This window comes from Arvicola amphibius, chromosome 14 (genome assembly GCF_903992535.2).
Source record: "Arvicola amphibius chromosome 14, mArvAmp1.2, whole genome shotgun sequence".
Classification (NCBI taxonomy): Eukaryota; Metazoa; Chordata; class Mammalia; order Rodentia; family Cricetidae; genus Arvicola; species Arvicola amphibius.
Window position 1 is genome coordinate 19,207,028 of NC_052060.1, and position 20,542 is coordinate 19,227,569.

Sequence of the window (20,542 nt, forward strand, 5' to 3'; positions counted from 1 at the left end):
CCATCCCCTCTCCTCCTCCTCCCTTCTCCTTCTCTTTCTCCTTCTTCTTCTTCATTTGCGATGGCTTCAGAGGCTGGTCTGGAACTCTAGATAACACAGGGTGGCCATAAATTAACTTCAGTTCTCCTGCCTCAAATCCCAAGTGCCGAGATTAAGGGCATGCAGCACCATGCCTATCTCTCTTAGAACGTACCATCAACTCACTCCAATCTTGATTTTTTTAAAAAAAAACGTGTTTTATGTTTGTGTTGGTTTATTTAGTTGTGTTAAAATGTAGCTGAAGAAGAGGAAACCTTCCCTAATTTGCAAAAACGTTGTACTGATTTTTTTTTTTTTTAGGCCTGATTTTTACTAACTTGCAAATCTCAATAACACAGCGGCGTGAAAAAGATTCCAGTCACAGAAGGTGCCCTTCATGTTCTAGAGACCTTGTGAAGGCCACCTGCTCTGGGGGTACCCTTCTTAGTCCTCTAGAATCCTTGTGAACCAAGCACTATTAGGGTCACCAGGCAGTCCTTCAAGGCAATGGAGAAAGCTCGTGTGACATCCAAAGCAAGTGTGACTCAAACTTTATGGGAACCATACAAGGCTATACAGGGACCTCACTGGGGAACACTGCAGGTAACCACTATAGCGAGGATGGGGTGGGCATACCAGGCCCCCCAGCCCAGCACAGCCAAATGCCAGACAGGACTGTCATGCCAGCCTCAGGGACAGTCACTTCAGGAGGCCACTTTGTTGAAGGAAAAGAAGAAGCCTAGGCTTTAAAGGGCAAGAATGGCACAGGGATCAGGGACAAAAAGAAGGGCAGGTGATACCTTGAGGTCAGAAAGAGGAAAGAAAAAGAGAAAGAGAAGGCGGTGCCAGCATGGAGGGGAGTGGCTGCTGCTGAGGCCCCAGCTTCACAAGGAGAATGAGGGTCTCATCCCCACCTCGTGTCCTGTCGAGGCCCTAAGTGTTGCCCCAAGCATCCATCTTCAGTGGCCATCTTTGTGAGCGTAGGTCTTCGTGCAGGCGGGATCTGCTCCAGGCTCTGTGAGTGAGGAGACAGCAGGCGCTCCAGCCTGTGGGGCTCCACTCTAGGAACAGCCTTTCACTGTGGCTGCTAATACAGCCTCTCTGGAAAGTGAATTCTCCAATTTCCTATAAAGAAGGGGAGAGCTGGCTGGGGGGAGGGAGTTGCTCATACATAGAGAGTCGAAAACTCACTTAATAATCCTGCAGGCTCTAACAGACCATGACTAGCTATCAGCAAAAGCTGAGGTCCAGAGGTGTTAGGTGGCTTTCTCCTGCTCACACAGCTGGTCCCTGAGACAGGGACTGAGTCAGCCTGGCTCTAGGGCTCCCATTCTGTGTCCTCTCTGCCCAGTCCCCTCCTCTCCTCCTGTAGGACACCCCGTCTCTCCCTGTCTTCACAAACATGTTCCTTCTCCACATCCTCCTGTTACATACCTGTAACAGGACAAGGAAGTCCAGAACAGGCCAGTGCAACAGACCAAAGAGCCCAGACCTCAACAACTGATCTCATTCATCCTGGATGAGTGCACAAGGGGAGGAGGGGGCAGCCTGGAGTGTTGAGCCAGCTCTAATCACTCCTGATAGTAGAGGTCCAACCTGTTCTATGTGGAACCTCAGGCCAATCTCACTGTGCCCCCAAGCTGCCTCATATCCAGCCCTGCTACAGAGGACCGTGCAAAGGGACACTGGGCACTGGGTTGTGTTTTGTTCCATCTTACCGGGAGAGCCAGCTCAGATAATCCCTACAGCGTTCAGAACCCTAGAGCTGACTGTTGTCAAGGAGACAGGTGCCGCAGGCCTTGGGCTGCAGCCCTCAGCTCTCCAGTCCATCCCTCCCATAGCCGTGCCAACGTTTGCACAATCACCAAGGCTATTCCTGTATCAGAACCAGAGCCAAATGGAATCTGAGAAAGCAGAACATTTGATGGAGGGTCAATTCAGACCACAAACCTGTTGTGTTGGTGCCTCCAGTACCCGAGTACATATCAAATGGACTCGAGGACCCATGATTGGCTGTGAAGTGGTGAAGGCTTCTGTGACTCCCAGTAGCCAGGTGACTTGTATACCTCTGCTCTCTGCTGTACTTAGTCACCAAATGGCGGGTCACCTTTGTATGGCTCGCTCTGCTTCATACAAAGAAATAATTGAGTATCAGTGAAAATACGTACATAACCCCATCTCACAGATATGAAACCAAGACACCAGAGGATGAAGGGAGAAAAAACTTGAGAATGAAGGAAACTGTTCCATTTGATTTCAGGATAAATCTTCTAACCAGGGAGCTGGAGAGATGGTTCAGTGATCACAAGTGATGGCTACACAAGTATCAGGACCTGAGTTCTGATCCCAGCATCCATGTAACAAGCTAGGCATAGGTTCCACGCCGAGCATTAAGAAGTGGCATAGGAGGCATAGCTGGAGTTGGTTGACTAAAAGCCATCTGAAAATCATGAGCTGAACTACTCGGTTCAGATAGAATGATTGCCTCAATCAGAAAAGGTGGGGAAGAGCTAGAGGAGCCCCTGATGTCCTCCCAAGTCCCTGTGCATGCTTGTAAAATGCACGCACACACGCACAACAGGCACGCACAACACACACCATGCACGCACACATACAACACATGCATGTACACACATACACATTCTTCCAACTTGACTCCTGCATGTCTACTCAAGTCTAGCACCAACTATATCTCTTGGGTCTCAGTACTTCTCCACTTGGGGCTATAAGTCAGCAGGATATTCTACAGATGGGGCATGAAGACTGTCTGTCCCCCCACAACTCGAAGGCAGTCCTAGTTACACACACTGTGCTTTATACCACATATCACAAGATGGTACCATTTTAGGTGACCTTGTGACTGGCCCATAATACATACTACCTCAACCACAGGATGTGTCTGATCTCTGCCCTCACTTGTAGAGGGGGAGTTTCTTGCCTTTGGTTTGGACTTGTTTTTGTTCTCTCCTTCCTGTTCTTTAGATATCACTTCATCTAAGGGCAGGAGTGGCAGACGAGCAACCCAGGCAGGGAGCGTGTCTCTCCCTCCCCAAGGGCCCTTCCAGATAGCATAGCCCTGAACAGAGAAAGGTTACAAGTGACCAGTGTCCTATCACAAATTAACTGGGCCCTTTATTCTTTCAGAAACACTTATCCAGAAACGTCCTTGGGACGTTTCAACAAGGAAATACAAAAGCACACAATCTCTCTAGTTTGGCTAGGAGGTATCAGCTGGCCTTGAACCCATTTTCTCCTATAAAACACTACTTCCCCCCCCTCCTAGTTTGTCGTCACAAGAGACTTTCAAAGCCCAGAACTCCACACTTCAGACCCCACCACGCTGTGCTTCCTCCCTTCCTGTGGGTGTTGATAAGGTCTGGCCTGAGAGCAGTTTGGCCTCAATGCTTCCCTCATGAGCTGCTTTCGCCTCTCAAACCCTAAACCCCAACAAAGAGGAAGCACCCTAGGGAATGGAGGGACCCATGGATCTGAAAGGAGGCTGAGACCCTCCATGGAGCAGAGTTGCTCAATCCCCTGGGTTCTCCCCATGAAAGGAGATAAACTGAGGGGCAGGTCCTTGCAGAGGTAGTCCCTCGCCTTCCTGTCACACGCTCCGCTCGTATCTACTCAGAAGTGAAGATAGTCTCTACCATATGCTCTGACAATCATAATATTGTACCTAAGCACATGGGGCCACACATACATATATACATTACACGCATAACATAACATATATGTGTGTATTCGTGAACTTCAAATTACTTGCATATGCATCCAGAAAAGGAATTAGTGAATCATATAGTAATTATTTTTTTTAAAGAAAATAATTACTAACAGTCTAATTTCCACAGTGGCTGTAACATTTTCTATTCTTAGGGGCAAGGCAAAACCCTTCCAGTTACCTCACATAATCACCAAGTCTGCCATCTTGACAATGGACTGCTTGACAATGTCTAATTTGAAGCATATCTTCAATGTAGTTTTGTTTGTTCAGTGATTAATGATTTTGAGCAACCTTTTATGTGTTTATTGTCAATTGTACATCTCCTCTAGAAAAAATGTTTGTTCAAATCTTTTGCCAAGGTTTGAGTTATTTGGTCTTTTGGCTGCAGTAACCTGTGGTCTACAGCTATGTTCATCAGAAACACAGCCAGATCGATTCATTACGGGGAGTTTGATACCAGCAGAGATATTAAAAATGACCCAGGAAAGGAGCAGAAGTGACTCGGTCTACAAGGTACTTGTTTGCCGTGCTGCAAGTACAAGGACCTGAGTTGTCAAGCCAAGTGTTACTGTGATAAGAACGTAGACTCCTCAAGCTGGGGAGATGGAGACTCTCTGAACTTACTCTGTAGACGACTTACCCGAACCAGAGAGTGCCCAGGTTCAGTGAGAGATCTTAAGAGAGCCTGAGGAAGGACACCTGATTGATGTCACCCGCTCACCTGCACGTCTAGGCGCACGTGCACACGAGGCCAGGGCTTTTTCGTGAGAAAGTGTTTTCTAGCTTCTGCTATAGAACGATAACAATATTAGTCTGGTTTAATATTTCTGTCTTCTTCACTTTTATATACACCACTAACTTCTCTTTTCCCTGCTGCTGTTGCATTGGTGCTTCAGTTAGTGTTTAGTGAAGGCTGGCTGAGAAGGGTCTGATCTCTTCAATGAGTACAGGAAATAATCTCCGATCTTACAGGCTCTACCTTAATCACTTTCCCCACAGTGATCCTCACATCCTGTCTATGAGTGCTTATTTCTCAACTGCTATAGGAGGCCAGCAGCTGGAACTGGGCATAAGGACAGTGCCCAGGAGGCTCTCCTCCAACCTGTTCCTAGTTATGAATAGGAAGTGCTGACAAAGGCCAGGATCCAGGAGATGGCTGCCCTCAAGGATTCTGCTCATTGGATGCTTCTTCAGTGAACCCAGTGCCTTTGTGGAGTGACACTGACGGCAACTGTGAGTGGGCCTGACGGCGCCTGTGGGTGGCCTGATGGCGCCTGTGAGTGACCTGACGGCGCTGTGGGTGGCCTGACGGCGCCTGTGAGTGGCCTGACGGCGCTGTGGGTGACCTGACGGCGCCTGTGGCTGACCTGACGGCGCCTGTGAGTGTCCTGACGGCGCCTATGGCTGACCTGACGGCGCCTGTGAGTGACCTGACGGCGCCCTGTGAGTGTCCTGACGGCACCTGTGGGTGACCTGACTGACAGTACCTCTAGTGACCCACCACTGCTCCAGGGCATGGAAAGCAGACCTCCCCATCTCGGTTGCTCAAGAAACTGAAGCCTCTTTTTTCTCCCTGTTTGTTTTTTTCTGAGACAGGGTTTCTCTGTAGCTTTGGAGCCTGTCCTGGACCTAGCTCTTGTAGACCAGGCTGGCCTCCAAATTCACAGAGATCCACCTGCCTCTGCCTCCTGAGTGCTGGGATTAGAGGCGTGCGCCACCCGGCTTAATTGTAGCCTCTTAAGTTCTTCAACTGGGTCTCTAGGTCAGACTACTGCACCTCCACATGGAAAATTCTTCTGTACCTCATTCTATGCCTCTTGAGAACCATGGGTATTTCCAGAGCTCTTCCTCTAGACACTGGTACAAGCATACTTAAAAGCAACCTTCACAATTTCCTGAACAATTAACAATGCCATATATTTAACAAGGCCAGGATCCGCCCTCCCTGAGTGATGATTGGATTTGTGAATGATCCCACAACACAATCACCAACAGTAGGAATATTTATAGCAAACCATCTTGGAGGAGAGATGACTTCCAGGCGAGGCCAGATGTTTGAACCTGGCGCCCCAGCCTGCTCACCCTCTGTCCATCAGCCCGACACTCTCTGACACAAGCTTAGGAGGTGCATCATGAACGATTAGACTGGTACCTTGCACACTGCAGGAGGATGGAATGAGGGACTCCTAGGTAAGAAACCTGGGTGAACACCCATCAGGGCACATTGTGATCCACTCTCTTTTTAAAGATTTTATTTATGTATGTGTGTCTGCTTGCCTACGTTTCACTATGCACCAAGTGTATTCGAGAGACCAAGAAGGCAACAGACAGCATCAGATTCCCTGGAACTGGGCTTACAGGACATTCATTGCGCGGGTAGTGGGAACCAAACCCAGGTTTTTATGCAAGAACAGGAAGTGCCCTTAACAGATTAGCCATATTTCCCACCCCCTGTGCATGATCTTACCTCCTGCCTGCCTGAAAGCCCACCTCCCCCCGTGTTTCCATCACCTACTTGTTCTGATGAACAACAGAACAAGGCTGCCACATCAATGCAGTCCCCCTGGCGAATTGCAGGAAATAAGACAGGACACAAAGCAAGTATGGCTATACTTACTAGAGATCAAACAAGGTTGGGCCGTCCCACTCTGAGGACCAAACCTACACAGTAGAATGGATCTTTGGGCAACAATCCAGCTTCCCCAAGCACAGAGAATGGTTGTCTATCTAGTAAGAAACACGACAAGAAACAAGTAAGAGAAGGAAGGGTCTTTGCGAAGGACGGGGGCTGAAATTTCAAGGCTTGAGTGAAAAGAGGCTGTGCGAAAGGAAGGGAGGGGTAACGAAAAGACAGAGAAAGAAATGGAGGACGGGGGCATAGAAGTTACTAGAAGCTAACTGCAGCCTAATTGGTGTCCGGGGTGCCAGGGGCACTGACAGATCTTCCCTGCCAGCACCAGCAGTGTAGGTCTTACTTGTTGCCCCACGTGGGCCTGTTTTAAGTACATAGGACTTGGGAGGAAGCGGTTTGCTCTTCATATAGGCAGCAATCTTCTTCAGGCCCTACGAGCAGGAAGGAGAAAAGCAAGATCTCAGGTGGGCAAACTCACTCTAGGAACAACCAAGAGAGTTTTAAAATCCAGATGCAGAAAATCCATCCAACCACCCTGCAAAATCAGCCCCCACCATCACCATTCAGCAGGAGGCAGAAGTACCCAGAGGTTAAGAAACTTCCTCACTCTCCCACAGCTAAGAGGATCAGTCCAGCTCTGTGGCTGCCACTCTGCTCTCTGCACTCCCCCCCCTGCGTCCCCATAGAGGGCACTGTCACTCCTCCTGGCTGGATTGCCATGTCTATAATGAAAAGAAGCAAGGATCCAGAAAACCAAAAGGGCTGAGAACTTGCACATATGGCTTAGAAGAGAGTCCAAGGTCCCACCCAGGGATTTCAGCAAACCCCGAGTGTGAACGGGAGACGGGTAAGGGGCTGCAAGGAGTGGCCAGCTCCAACTGATCGCCTGAAGCTTCTCCATTGAGTCTGCCGCACACTCTCCCTGAGCCCCAGCTAACCTCATCTTCTAGCTCTGATTCAGTAGAGTGTGTTACAGGGCACCTCAGCAAAGAATGCACAGATCATTTTTAAAGACCAGCAGAGAGCCAAAACTGCCAGCTCCCAAGTAAGCCACACTCATTTGTGTTCAGAACAAGGGCTTCTCCGCAAACACCCCATTCCTCTGCCAGGGCCAGTTCTTGCACACTCTACGTGGACCAGAAACTAAAAATAAACACATCCCTTTACGGAGAGTGGAGAAGGAGAAACACTTCCAGGCCAAGAGCTGTTGCTATGCTAATGGCTCCAATATACAAATCTGGAAAAAAAAATGGGTCTTGTTCATGTGAAACCAGAAAATTCAGCATGGCTCTGATTAACTGGGAGATGAGGGCCAGGCAACCACTAGTTATCACATGCATCTCTGCCATGCTTACTGCTTCCAGCTGCTCCCAGTCCCAGAATGAAGAGTCATTTTTGCATGTCCTGTTGGGCCACACACAGGGGATAATCAAAGAAACTGAATAAAATAAAAGTATGACCTCGTTTCATAGAGGAACATAAGATATGAAAGAAGAAGGGGAGGCAAGAGTACACCCACCGAGAGAACTCAAGATAAGTTCATCCCCGGGAGCGGGCCGGGATCACCACGTTTCCCTAGACAGAAACAAGGCTGACTGTATTCATTCTGCAGGCCAGGTGTGACCACTGAATATGTCTTGGTTCTGCACATTCAGTCTGCCTTGGTCTCTTGCCCAATGGTTGCAGGAACAAACACATTCTTCACATATTCTGCATGCCACTGAGCAGGAAAACCCAGACTGTACAAAGGACTGACTTTCCCTTTTGCACAAATCAGAGAGACACTGAATACTGCCTTTAGAAGCCAAAGGCAAGTCAGAAGCTCAGAAACAGCTTCTCTTGGAGCTAGGACCTTGAGCAAACAGTCTCACAGTCTCAGATCCCTTATCAGTCCAGTGGGACATCTAATTCTTTCTATCCAGGTTACTATTGCAATGGTAAATTGACTCCACAGACCTAAGAGGCTGGTCATGGGTCCTGCAGAAAGCCAGGGCTCAATAGATCCTTCTTATTCTTCTTTTAACCCTCAGAACTAGAGAGTATCCTGGAAAGGGGGAAGGAAAGGGAATCCAAGAAGAAGGAGAATCAGGATATCACCTCAAAGCGGGCCACAAAGTCCTTCAGGTCGGGGAAGGCATCCAGGCACGTGGGCTCAAATATACGGTGCTGGTCCAGGACATCATAGACGAGGAAATCCGCAAAGGTGATCTGCAGGAAGCGGAGTCAGCGGGATGGGACCTGGTAACCTGGGAAGAGTGGACCGGCCCTCCTAACCCTCTGCCTACCTCCTCCTCACTCATTTCTCCATTCTTCACCTCAATCCAAACCAAGGCAAGGAACCACAGCAAAGAAGACGAGGAGGAAGGGACGTAAGAAGCAGAAAAAACCACCCCACCTCCCCTCTTCCTCCTCCCCCTCTCCTCCTCCCGATCTTCCTCCTCCTCTCCTCTGCTCCTCCCTACTCCACCACCTCCTCGTCCTTGGGTCCTCTTCCTCCTCCTCCTCCTCCCTCCTCCTCTTCCTCCTCTCCCTCCTCCCCCCTCCGTCTCTTTACCTTGTCCCCTGCAAACCATGGCCGCTGACCCCAGGAACTCCGAGTAGAGCTTCAACTGACCTGGGAGGGCCTTCAAGAACTCTGGCTTCCGTTTCTCCTGAAGCAGAAAAACAGCTGTCACAACCTTCATTCAGGCCCCAAGGGAGGAAGAATGGCCTCATGGGGCTGTGCAAAGGAGCAGGCTCCTTAATAAGACTGGGCTTGCACCATCTGATGTCTCACTGTTTTCACGGTTAGACTCCTGTCTGCTAACAGGCCTCATCTCTCGGGGGTGATCGGAAGTTAGATGGGAATGCCACACTGTCCCTGAATTTGCCACGACTGACATCTAACCTAGGACTTCATGGGTTATCTCGTGCCTCTGATCGAGGAGGGCCAGTAGAAGCAGAAAAGCAACGTATTTAACCATTTCAAGAGAAGAGAAGAGGTGAGTTCTAAGAGATGGTACAAGGACAAATCCTCAACTTGAGTAGGGCAATACAGTTGAACAGGGTTGGATGTTGCAAGGGACAGTGGTCCTCCAGCTGACTATGAGCTGCCTTTTAGCAAGAGGCCCTCATTTTTGCTCCTCCTGGGGACTCAGCTGCAGGAAAGCTGTTGGGTTTGTTTCTGAACACCCATGACTTCTTTCGCTCCGACTTTCATCTGTGAACTCCAGGCATGGTAGTGGTCTGTGTGAACTGGACAAGGAGGTCCAAGCTCAAAGTTGAAGAGAACTGAACCCAGGAATTCACTATGTAGGAAATGAGCTTCCAACCGTGGGTGCCATGACAACGCCTGGCAACTTCTCGCAATTGATATGTAGTGTTCACTGGCAAAATGGGGGTGAGTTGGTAGCTCAACATGTTGGTAGGATAGGAAAGCCTGGGAAATCAGTATGGGTGGGTTCAAATTCCAGAGGAAAAGTGTGGATTGTGAACAAAAGCCCTTCACTCCTGCTGCAACCCAGCCTATGTCACAGAGTGGGAACTCACAAAGTCGGGGCTGTAGCAGAGCGTTGCCCATCTGGATGCGGGTGTCCATGACCTGTTTCTCCACAATGTCCACACGAACCCTCTCCTCCTCCGTCTCCCCACCTGCGGCACACACAGCACACTTCAGACTCCAGCATCCCGCTCCAGACAAGCCCGGAGGATGTCCTCCATGCCCCACCCTGCAGCTAGCCCCACTCACACAGGTTGTGCTTGCGGCCAAGGTAACGCAGGATGGCGTTGCTCTGAGTGATCTTGTGGGACCGTCAATTAAGTAGGGCAGCTGGATGGACAAAGCAGAGGACAGTTAGATGGGATGAGGGGTCCATCTATCCCTTCCCCTGGGGGGGGGGGACGGCCCGGACATGGGGTCTGACATTCAGTGTGCCTTCTTTTTTTTTTTTTTTTTTCTTTTTTTGGTTTTTCGAGACAGGGTTTCTCTGTAGCTTTAGAGGCCTGTCCTGGAACTAGCTCTTGTAGATCAGGCTGACCTGGAACTCACAGAGATCGCCCTGCCTCTGCCTCCCGAGTGCTGGGATTAAAGTGTGCGCCACCACGCCCGGCTCTAGTGTGCCTTCTATGAATACACTGCACACTGAATGGAAGAGAGCTGGACACAGCCATCACAGAAACACTGCGCAGCCACCAGGAATGGGAGCAGGAGAGCAGAAGCTCTGACCCCAAACCCTCTCAGCCAGGCAAGGAGATGATGGGGCTGAGGACGCCATGCTTTCCCCAAATCCCTCCCTTCCCTGCACCTACATGGGAAAGTCCAGGCCCAGCTTGAATTTGTCATTCAGCCACTGGCCTTCGGTCATAAATCGGGAGCTGTAGACAAGAGGATGTGAAAAAAGATCACCTGCATCTAAGCCTCCTTCCCCAGAACCCTCCCAAGAAGGGCAGGACCCCCTGGTGCAGAGATATGCAGTCTGACACAGTAACTCTTCCATCCAGAGCTATGCGCTTGATATAGGGCCTTAAGGGCTGTAGGCCTTACATCGCCAAGGCTTACAAAAGCACTAGGCCAGTGCTGGGCGAACCTCACTAATTTACAAGTCCAATTACAGCCAGGAAAATGGGCCAACATCCCACAACCAAGATTCTGTATGAAAAGCAAGCTGCACCCTCCAAGAGGTTCTCTAGAAGGGATATGCTCTGGGTTCATCTGGAGGAGGGCTACGGAGCTGAGAAACAGGGAACTAGGCAGAAGCCGCTGGGCACCAATGGACAGAGCTGGGGGAGCAACCTGGCCGGAAGAGCGTCATTACCGTCCCCCATGGCGTATCTCTTCTCTTCGTAGATTGTCTCTGTGTATTCCAGGAGCAGGCGGATGGCGTGACCCAGCTGAGAGAGAAGGCCGGGGTAACAAAAGTCACAGTTAGTGAGATCTTAAATGTATGCCTTCACCTCCTCTAGGAAAGCCTCCCTACCTTTTACTAAAAAGAGAGGTGGGGGAGAGGGAGGGAGGCAAGGGGAGGGGAGCGACTGGGCAGGGCGCTTCTGACAGAAACAGGTAAAGGGCTCAAGAGAATCTTCCTTTGTGTTCTGACCCTGGGCTCTTCCCACCTAGCGACCCAACCTTTCACTCACACCACGGATATCCCAATAGCCCAGAGTCACGGGCATGATTTCTAGTCCAGCCTTGGAGACTGTGCAGTCAGGCCGCGGTCAGAAAAGGATCCTCTTTCAGATAGCGGTGCCCAGCATCAAGTGTCTGAGAGCGGCTCTGCCCCGCCCCTAAACGAGACAACCACCCAACCATAAAGCCCAGCCCCACCGTGACAGTGGAAATGAGAGCCAATCCAAGCTCAGGAGCTATAATCCGGAGGCGGGTCTGAGTTTTCAGATACCAAAGACAATGATTGGCAGGCCTGCTCCCTCTGCCCCCTGCTGGATCCTCAGGAGGTTGGCAGATGAGCTAGCTAGGACCCGTTCTGCCCCTCTCTTTCCCTTGTGGATGGGTTTTCACACCTAGACTGTGGGAATCAGTCATTCGGTGAGGCTCAGATCTCAAAGTAGGGATAAAAAAGCACTCTCTCAACCTGAGAGTCTATTGTTGTCCCCACCACTGGAAGAAAGGACTCTGCCAGTCTAACAAACTCCAAGCTTTATTGTCCGCACAGCCTGGAGGCACGGGAGCAGTGAAGTGGGAACAACCCAAGACAGGCCCAGACAGTCTCTGTGTTTCTTTTGGGGGACATGGGGGTTGTCGTAGCTACTTTCCTATTGCTTGTGACAAAACACCATGACCAAGGCAACTGTGGTGGTTTGAACAAAAGTGGCCCCCAAAGGAAGTGGCACTATTAGGAGGTGTGGCCTTGTTGGAGGAAGTGTATCATGTGAGGGTGGACTTTGAGGTCTCTTTTCTCAAGCTCTACTCAGTGTGGCAGTCAGTAGACTTCCTGTTGCCTCTGAGTCAAGATGTGGCGCTCTCAGCTCCAGTATCAGTCTGCCTGCGTGCCGTCATGCTCCCCCTGCCATGATGATAATGGACTGAACCTCTGAAACTGTAAGCAAACCTCCATTATATGTTTCCTTTAATAAGAGTTGCCGTAGTCATGGTGTCTCTTTATAACAACTCTGCAGCAACTTACAGAAGAGAGCATTGAATGAAGGATTACAGTTTCCAGAGTGGGAGACTGTGATCATCATGACGAGGGACATGGCAGCAGATAACCAGACAGGCAGGCATGGTGCTGGGGCAGTAGCTGAGAGCTTACATCTGATCTACAAGCAGGAGGCAGAAAGAGAGCTAGCTAGGAATGGCATGAGCTTTTGAAATCTCTGAGCAGACCCCCAGTGACACGCCTTCTCCAGCAAGGTCACACCTCCTAATCCTTCCCAAACAGTTCCACTAACTGGGGACCCAAGCACCCCAAACATATGAGCCTATGGGGCCATTCTCATTCAAATCATCACTGGGACCCAGCCCTTTGGTCAACAAGTTACTGACTAAATAAACTAATGAGTACTTTGGCCTTATGTGTGAATTAGTTCCAAGAATCCAAGAATCAGATACAGAGGGCTTGTGTTGAAGGGCTCTACCATCATGGATAGAACCCTGACCTCAACAGCACAGTGGCCAGGAGGGACCAGACCCCTCTCCTGATTCTAAGGGACAACAGGATTCTGTCCAGAGAGGCCCTTGACGGACTCTGCAGAGGACCCAAGGACCTAAGAGTCAAACGTTCAGCTGCCCAGTTCACTGGTTTCAGCCCTGGCCCAGGTCATGATCTCATGTGTGTTTTGGTATAAGAGGGTGACTCAAATGTCTTCCAAGTCATCGTGACACCCATGGTAAAACCTCAAAGACAAAACCCTACCAACATTACCTGAGAGCCAAGGCTCCCTTTTCCAGGTTCTTAGCATCAGTTGATAAATGAATGTTTAAAACAGATGCAAGATGGCAGGAGGGGCTGGAGAGATGGCTCAGTGGTTAAGAGCATTGCCTGCTCTTCCAAAAGTCCTGAGTTCAATTCCCGGCAACCACATGGTGGCTCACAACCATCTGTAATGAGGTCTGGTGCCCTCTTCTGGCCTGCAGACATACACACAGACAGAATATTGTATGCATAATAAATAAATAAATAAATATTTTTAAAAAGATGACAGGAGGGATGGTTTCACTTAATAAATATCTTCTAGAGCAACATTAGGATCTCAATGCTAACCCTTACGAGAAGGTTTTATAAGAGCCAGTGCTGGGGAGGTGGAGACATGAGGATCTAGCAGGCTCCTGCTGCCAATCCCGCTGACTCAGCAGAATCCGGGATCTGGGAGAGAGCCGTCTTAACCCACCACGTAAAAGGGATTGATGAAGATACCAGATGTCAACTTCTAACCTCCACATACATGTGTGGCATGTGCATACACAGGAACACATATATACAGCTCAGGGGGCTCGGGGTCATGAAGTCAAACATTAACTCCAGTGGGGAGGCAGAGGCACAGTAAATGTTTGACCCATTTCTGTGATGTTGGGGAGTAAGTGAGGCAGAGAGAGAGAGAGAAGAGAGAGAGAGAAGAGGAAGAGAGAGAGAAGATGAGAGAGAGAGAGAGAGAGAGAGAGAGAGAGAGAGAGAGAGAAGCAGAGGTCCCCTGACTGCCTGTGGGCTGTCTATTAGAAAACTCACTGATAGAGCTGAACAGACAGCCCCAGGTAACAGGTGAGCAGAGGAAGTCCGGCCTTCATCCTGAACTGCTCTCCTTGATTGAACCTGTTAATTCCATGGGTACAGAGAATATCTGAACCAGTTGGAACAAAGCTGTGGCACAGCCCACAGGCAGAAGAAGTTCTAGAGAGTTCTAGACGCAGACTCTACTCTCTGGGAGATGCAGATCACACTCTGCGGAGAAATCCACTCAGCCTGATACTGACGAGGGAACAGTGCTGTGAAAGCTTGTGAAATGACCGCCCTGGACTGTAAGTAGCTCAACAAGGTCAGAGGCACCGGGCGAGATGGTGGCGCACGCCTTTAATCCCAGCACTCGGGAGGCAAAGAAGCAGGCGATCTCTGTGAGTTTGAGACCAGCCTGGTCTACAGAGCTAATTCCAGGACAGGCTCCAAAGCCACAGAGAAACCCGGTCTCAAAAAAACCAAAAAAAAAAAAAAAAAAAAAAAAAAAAAAAAAAAAAAAAAAAAAAAAAAACAAGGTCAGAGGAGACAGGGCCTATGTGGCAGATCCAAACCCTGCCTGGCCCCTGTCCAGCAGGGGGCATGAGATGCTGCAGAAAATCTGGCCCGTAAACCAGGTTCCTGATGTCTGAATGGAGATATTCTCAGCGTGGTTCTTCAAAATGTTGTCTGTCCACGTGTAGCCAACACAATGATGCACCCAGTATTTCCCCTCTGGTATGTTCAAGCGATGGCCTCTGACCTCCCCCGTCCCCTACCCCTGCAATTTGCAGCCAGCCCCCTTTCATACAAGCTGACGTCATCCTAGGTGACCCTGTGGCTGGTCATGGCATATTGCCATAAGCCTCCCCAATAAGCTGTCCCTTGTCCCCTCTACATGTTGTGAACTTCTGCCTTGACCTGTGTTCTCTCTCTCTCTCTCTCTCTCTCTCTCTCTCTCTCTCTCCTCTCTCTCTCTCTCTCTCTCTCTCTCTCAAATTGAGATACAGCTTCTTCTAAGAACAGGAGTGTCAGGGCACATGGGCACGGGGAGCGAGTCTTCCCTTCCCTGGTAAAGGGCCTCTCCGGGTAGCAAGGCCCTAAATGGAGGACTGCATGCGAGACAGGACCACTGTCCTATCGTGGTCCTGTCTTCTTTGAGAAGCCCTTGTCCAGAAATGTCCTTGGGACTTTCAAGCACTTGTTTATGCCAGAAATACAAGAAAATAATCTTGTATCTTAGTCTAGTTACAGACCAACCTTGGACCCTGTTCCTTGAGATACAGCCCTTCCTCTTTACTTGCCTCTCCAGGGATCTGAAAGGAACAGGCTCTGCCTTCCCTAAAGGGAGGAGCCCGAAACTTCATCAGAAGCCTGCCTGCCAGTGGTTAGCAAAACTCTTTGCTTAAGGGTCAGCTAGACACAGTTGCCCCCTTCTCCTCTTGAACCTGAAAACCTACCAAGGAGAAAGTACCCTAAAGAAAGAAGCTGAGATCCTGAAAGACTCCACAGAGTAGAGAGGCTCAGTCTCCTGGACTCTCCCCAGGAGATGAACTGTTATCTAGATTGCTTTCTCTTTGGGCTGAATCCCCCTCCACTGATACCATGGAATAGGGGGAAAATAGGCAAAGAAGTGTAGCAAACAGTGAGACCAGACTGACCAAGCCAACTCTGAGCCGGTTCCCCTGTCCCTTTGGTTTGTTTGTTTTAAAGAAAGCTGTTCCCCCCCCCACCCCCGCTAGAGAGAAAGATGGCATGTGGAATGGAGGGAGCCCAGGAGTCCAGTCGCGGCAAATCATGTTTTGTTGCCTCAATCTGTAGCATTCTTCCAGCAGAAGACCTTCAAGTGGATATTTTTATCTCTTCTAACTGTGAACACAGTGTTCAGAGAGATTTTTTTCATTTGCAGCTGCCTTATTTATTTTATCCTTGGGAATGAGAACGAAGTTACTCTTGATTTCTTTTAATAATGACACTTAAAAATTTCAAATCTAACGCAGCCTCTGGCTTAGAGCGGTTTGCCTTTTTCATGGGAACATCTGAATTTGGGGGTGGGTACCACAGGGAACCTGTGGTTCTTTGTTTTCTCTCACTGTGGTTGTCTATGACATCACATTTGCCATTGTGCCAGTTCAGCATCGCCCCTGCATTCATGTCGGCAGCTGTCCTCACGCTGTGGCTCTAGTGTAAGCTGGAGGTGCTGTCAGTGCCCTCCGGTCCCCAGAAGCCACCATCCCGGTGACTATTGTGTCTTCCTCATATGCTAGAGCTTGGATACGGACCATATGGCGAACACTTGAGTAGGAGGTGGCACTATCTTCTGAGGTGGTAGAAAATTTAGAATATGACCCAAAGCTGCAAGAGGAGATGCCCGGGAACAGTCCCTTGCAGATGTCCAGTCTGTGAACCCTTCTGTCACACCCTCCGCTTTATCCACCAAGAAGAGAAAAACAGCTTCCTCCGTATGTTCTGGCCACCACAATATTCTGCCTTAGCACATGGAGCCAAGGGACTGTGAGCTGAACTTTCTGAAATGTCAACCTAAGTAACTCTTTTTTGCGCTTAAGTTGTTCACTGCCCAGTATTTTGTCAGAAAGATAAGGAAAGTAAGCGCTTATAATCAGAATTGTAAAATGTCTGTGGTGGTGTTTTTTGTTTGTTTCTTTTGTTTTTTTAACCAGTTTTAATGTCTCAAGTTTCATCTAAGTTTTATCACGTGTCAAAATATCCCTCCTCTTTAACACTGAAAACTATTCTTCAGTAATTCTACACTGTATTTTCTTTGTACATTCAATTGCAAAAGGATTCATGGGTTGCATTCATATTTTATTCATTGGAATAATGCTTCTTTGAACATGAACATACAAACACTTATTTGAACTGGCCATGGTGCCACATACCTGTAATCATAAGGACTCAGGAAGCTTAGGCAAGAAGATTACAAGTCTTGGCCAGCCTGGGCTACACAAATAATTCTAGGTCGGTTTGAGAGCTATTAAATAGAGAAATTTTGTCTAAAAAAAGTCAAAATGATGATTTAAACCCACTATATATGGTGCATATTTATCATATATGTGCATATACATTACACACACACACCACACTATATATATATATATATATACACACACACACACACACACACACCTTGAAATTTTGAGTATATATCTAGAAAAAGAATTGGTACATAATAAGAAATTCTATCATTTATTTTATGAGGAACATAGTAGCTGTAGCATTTTACATTCCCAGAGACAAAGCAAAAATGTTCTAATTTCTTCACATAATTACCATCTATAGTGACAGTTGAAAAATCAGGTGTGTGTCAGGCAGATATCAAATGTGGCTTTGTTCTATATTTCTCCAATGATATGTGATTTTTGAACAATTTTTCGCGTGTTTATAGACACTTGCATATCTTTGCAAGAAAAAATACAGGACCATCTAAGTCCTTTGCCAAGCTGGAGTTGTCTGGTCTTATCTTTGTTGCAGTCACTGTGTGTGGACTACGTTCATGGGACGTGGCCAGAACCACTCACTGTATGTCGTGTGTTGACTTCTACAGAATGGCATCCAGCAGAGGAATCAGAAAAGACAGGAGGGGCTGGAGGGATGGCCCAGTCTGCGAAGTACTTGCAAACTATATGGTCAACCACCTGAGTCCAATTCCCAGCACATGCTGGAAAGCCGGGCTAGGAAGTGCAAGCCTGTTGATTTCAGCGCTGGCAGGACGCAGGATGCTAGCCAGACAGTTAGTCAAATCAGTGAGCTTCAGGCTCAGAGTAAGACAAAGTAAAAAAAAAAAAAGTAAGGTAGAGAATGATTTAAAAAGAATCTGATATTGTCAACCTCTGATTACACACACACACAAGCACACACACACCACACACTCACACACTTTTACTCTCATTGGATATTTGTGTCTACCTACTTTTTTTTATTTCCTTTAGCTTCTCTTTTTCCTTATTCCATCTGTGTTTGAGTTACCTTTTTTTTGTTTGTGTGTTTGCTTGTTTGTTTAAACTTTTATTGATTATTTATGGATTTAATACCACGCATTCCGATCCCATTTATCTCCCCATGCCCTGGAATTAGCCCTCTGCCCTTGCAACCTCCCCTCAAAATAAAAAACAAATTTAAAAGAAAAACCAAAAAAACAAACCAAACAAAAACAAACAAACAAAAAGAAGACTCTTGTCATGGAAATTGTAGTGTAGCTAAGACACACAGTTTACCCTTTTGTCTGCTTTTATGAGTCAATGTTTAATAAAGACTGACTCAAAGGATTTGGATCTTACCAGATGATCAATCCTTGTCTTCAGTGAATGAAGAAAATAATCTCTTATCTTATCTTACAAGTTTTACCTTTTAATTAATCACTTATTTCCACAGTGACCCTTACATCCTGTCTATGAGTGCTTATTTCTTAACTGCTGTAGGCAGCAGCTGGAACTTGGCACAAGGACAATGCCTAGCGGCTGTCCTCCAACCTGTTCCAAGCAAGTTACAGATAGGAAGTGCTTGACAAAGGCCAGAATCCAGGATCTGGCTACCATCAAAGGATGCTTCCCCAGTGAGCCCAACTCTTTGTGGGTGAGCTAACACAAAATGCCCACAGCTTTTGTTTCCAAAGAGGATGAGAACCTGTAGATTCCTTCCAGATTAATGTGGTTCATGACCAAGAGCCCCTGAAAGGTTTACCATAAACACCCGCAAAAATACTTCACCCAACAAAAAGCAGGAAGCAGTTTGGAGAGAACTACACCCAAATTCCCTAAATGATTGTTTATAAATGTTTGTTTACATTTAAACAGGGATGTGATATAGAGACGAATACTTTGCATTGATATGGATCTTGGTCTATTGATACAAATTTAATGTCAATTTTATTATATGTGTATTTCTGCTCTTTATTAAGGTATTGTGTTTCTGCAGCTCATTTAAAAATGTAATGTATAATTAAGAAATATAGGTTAATAGAGAGTCATCTATAATAGTCAAGCTTGTAGTCATGTTAGTTAGGTTTTCTATATAGATAGAGATATATTTGTTAGATAGGTATTCTTCAAATCTTTCAGAGACCTTCAGAATATGGCATTTAAAATGTTTTAAGGACTTAGAACTTTCATGACAGTGAGATACATCTGTTCCTGGCAGCACCAATTACTTCAAGAGGAAGATAGGCATCAAAGAGGCTCCTTATGGAGTTTGTTAGCCATTTGGGCAAGAAAATGCTGTTGCTTGGACTGCTTGATGGTATGCAGTATAAACTGGACATGGAGGGCCCACAAAATAAAAATGACTGCTGAAATTGCCTAAAGGTGAGACAGTCCTTTAGGGTTCCTACTTCATAAAAGAGTCTGCAGACACTCTGCAGAACACAGAAAAAGTGACTAACAAACTACCAATATAGGTGGAATTGTCTTTGAAATTTTCTGCTTCATGGAAAGTCTAACAGATACTATGGGCCTGTAGGCTGAAGATGGATGCCCACAACAAAGAAGAACTTTGGGTGACTGTCCAGGCAGCGAGATGTCTCTGTCAATTCTAAAGTTTTGGAAGTTGCTTACAATGCACTTTCTGTTAACTTAGATAATATTATATCATTCTAGAGTCTTTGATAGAGTTGAAGAATAGATTGTTAGGAATATTTCCTAACGCAAGCTCCCTGCCAATGCAAAATTCCCAATCAAGCCAAATCAAAACAAGCCAAATTAAGACATACCCAGGTTTAAAGGGAGTTCTGGATCCTCAGGTGGCCCTGAAGGGGAGCCGCACAACGCAATGACCAGGAGGAAGAAAAGGAGACCACATGTCCCTCTTTTGGGAGCTCATTTAAATACCCTGGAGACATGGCCTGCTGGGATTTGGAGTTCAGACCAGGCCTAGGGTACTGGGGCCTATGCTCTCAACTTAACATAGATAGTTGTAATTATAGTTTTCCTTAGTTATGAGAAAAGGTAAAGTAGATATAAATATTGTAACTGCAATTCTTGCTTGATATCTGTTTTGTTATATGTAATTTTTCTGTGTAAAAGTTAAAATCTTCCTTCTTATTTAAACAGAAGAGGGGAGAGAAATGGTATGGGAAGTGCTGTCTATGTGTTGCTTTTATTGGTTAATGAATAAAGAAACTGTTTTTGGCCTGTGATAGGGTATAGACTAGAGTTAGGCTGAAAAAAAACTAAACTGAACACTGGGAGAAAGAAGGTGGAGTCCCGAGATGCCATGTAGCTGCCACCAGGGACAGACGAGCCAGAACCTTGCTGGTAAGCCACAACCACATGGGGATACACATATTAATAGAAATGGGTTAAATTAGATGTAAGAGCTATCCAATAAGAGGCTAGAGTTAATAGGCCAAGCAGTGATTTAATTAATACAGTTTCTATGTGGTTATTTCAGGACTGAGCAGCCGGGAACAAGTGGTCTCCTACAATACAGATGTAGAAAATCCACCCAACCACCCTTCAAAATCAGGCCCACCATCACCACTGAGGTATAGGAACATGGCTGACTGTATCATTC

At 47.3% G+C, this 20,542-nt stretch overlaps 1 pseudogene; it reads right to left on the bottom strand.

The window, feature by feature from the left end:
• Positions 1-6,344: 6,344 nt before the first annotated feature.
• Positions 6,345-11,558, bottom strand: LOC119800827 (annotated as a pseudogene).
• Positions 11,559-20,542: the final 8,984 nt, after the last annotated feature.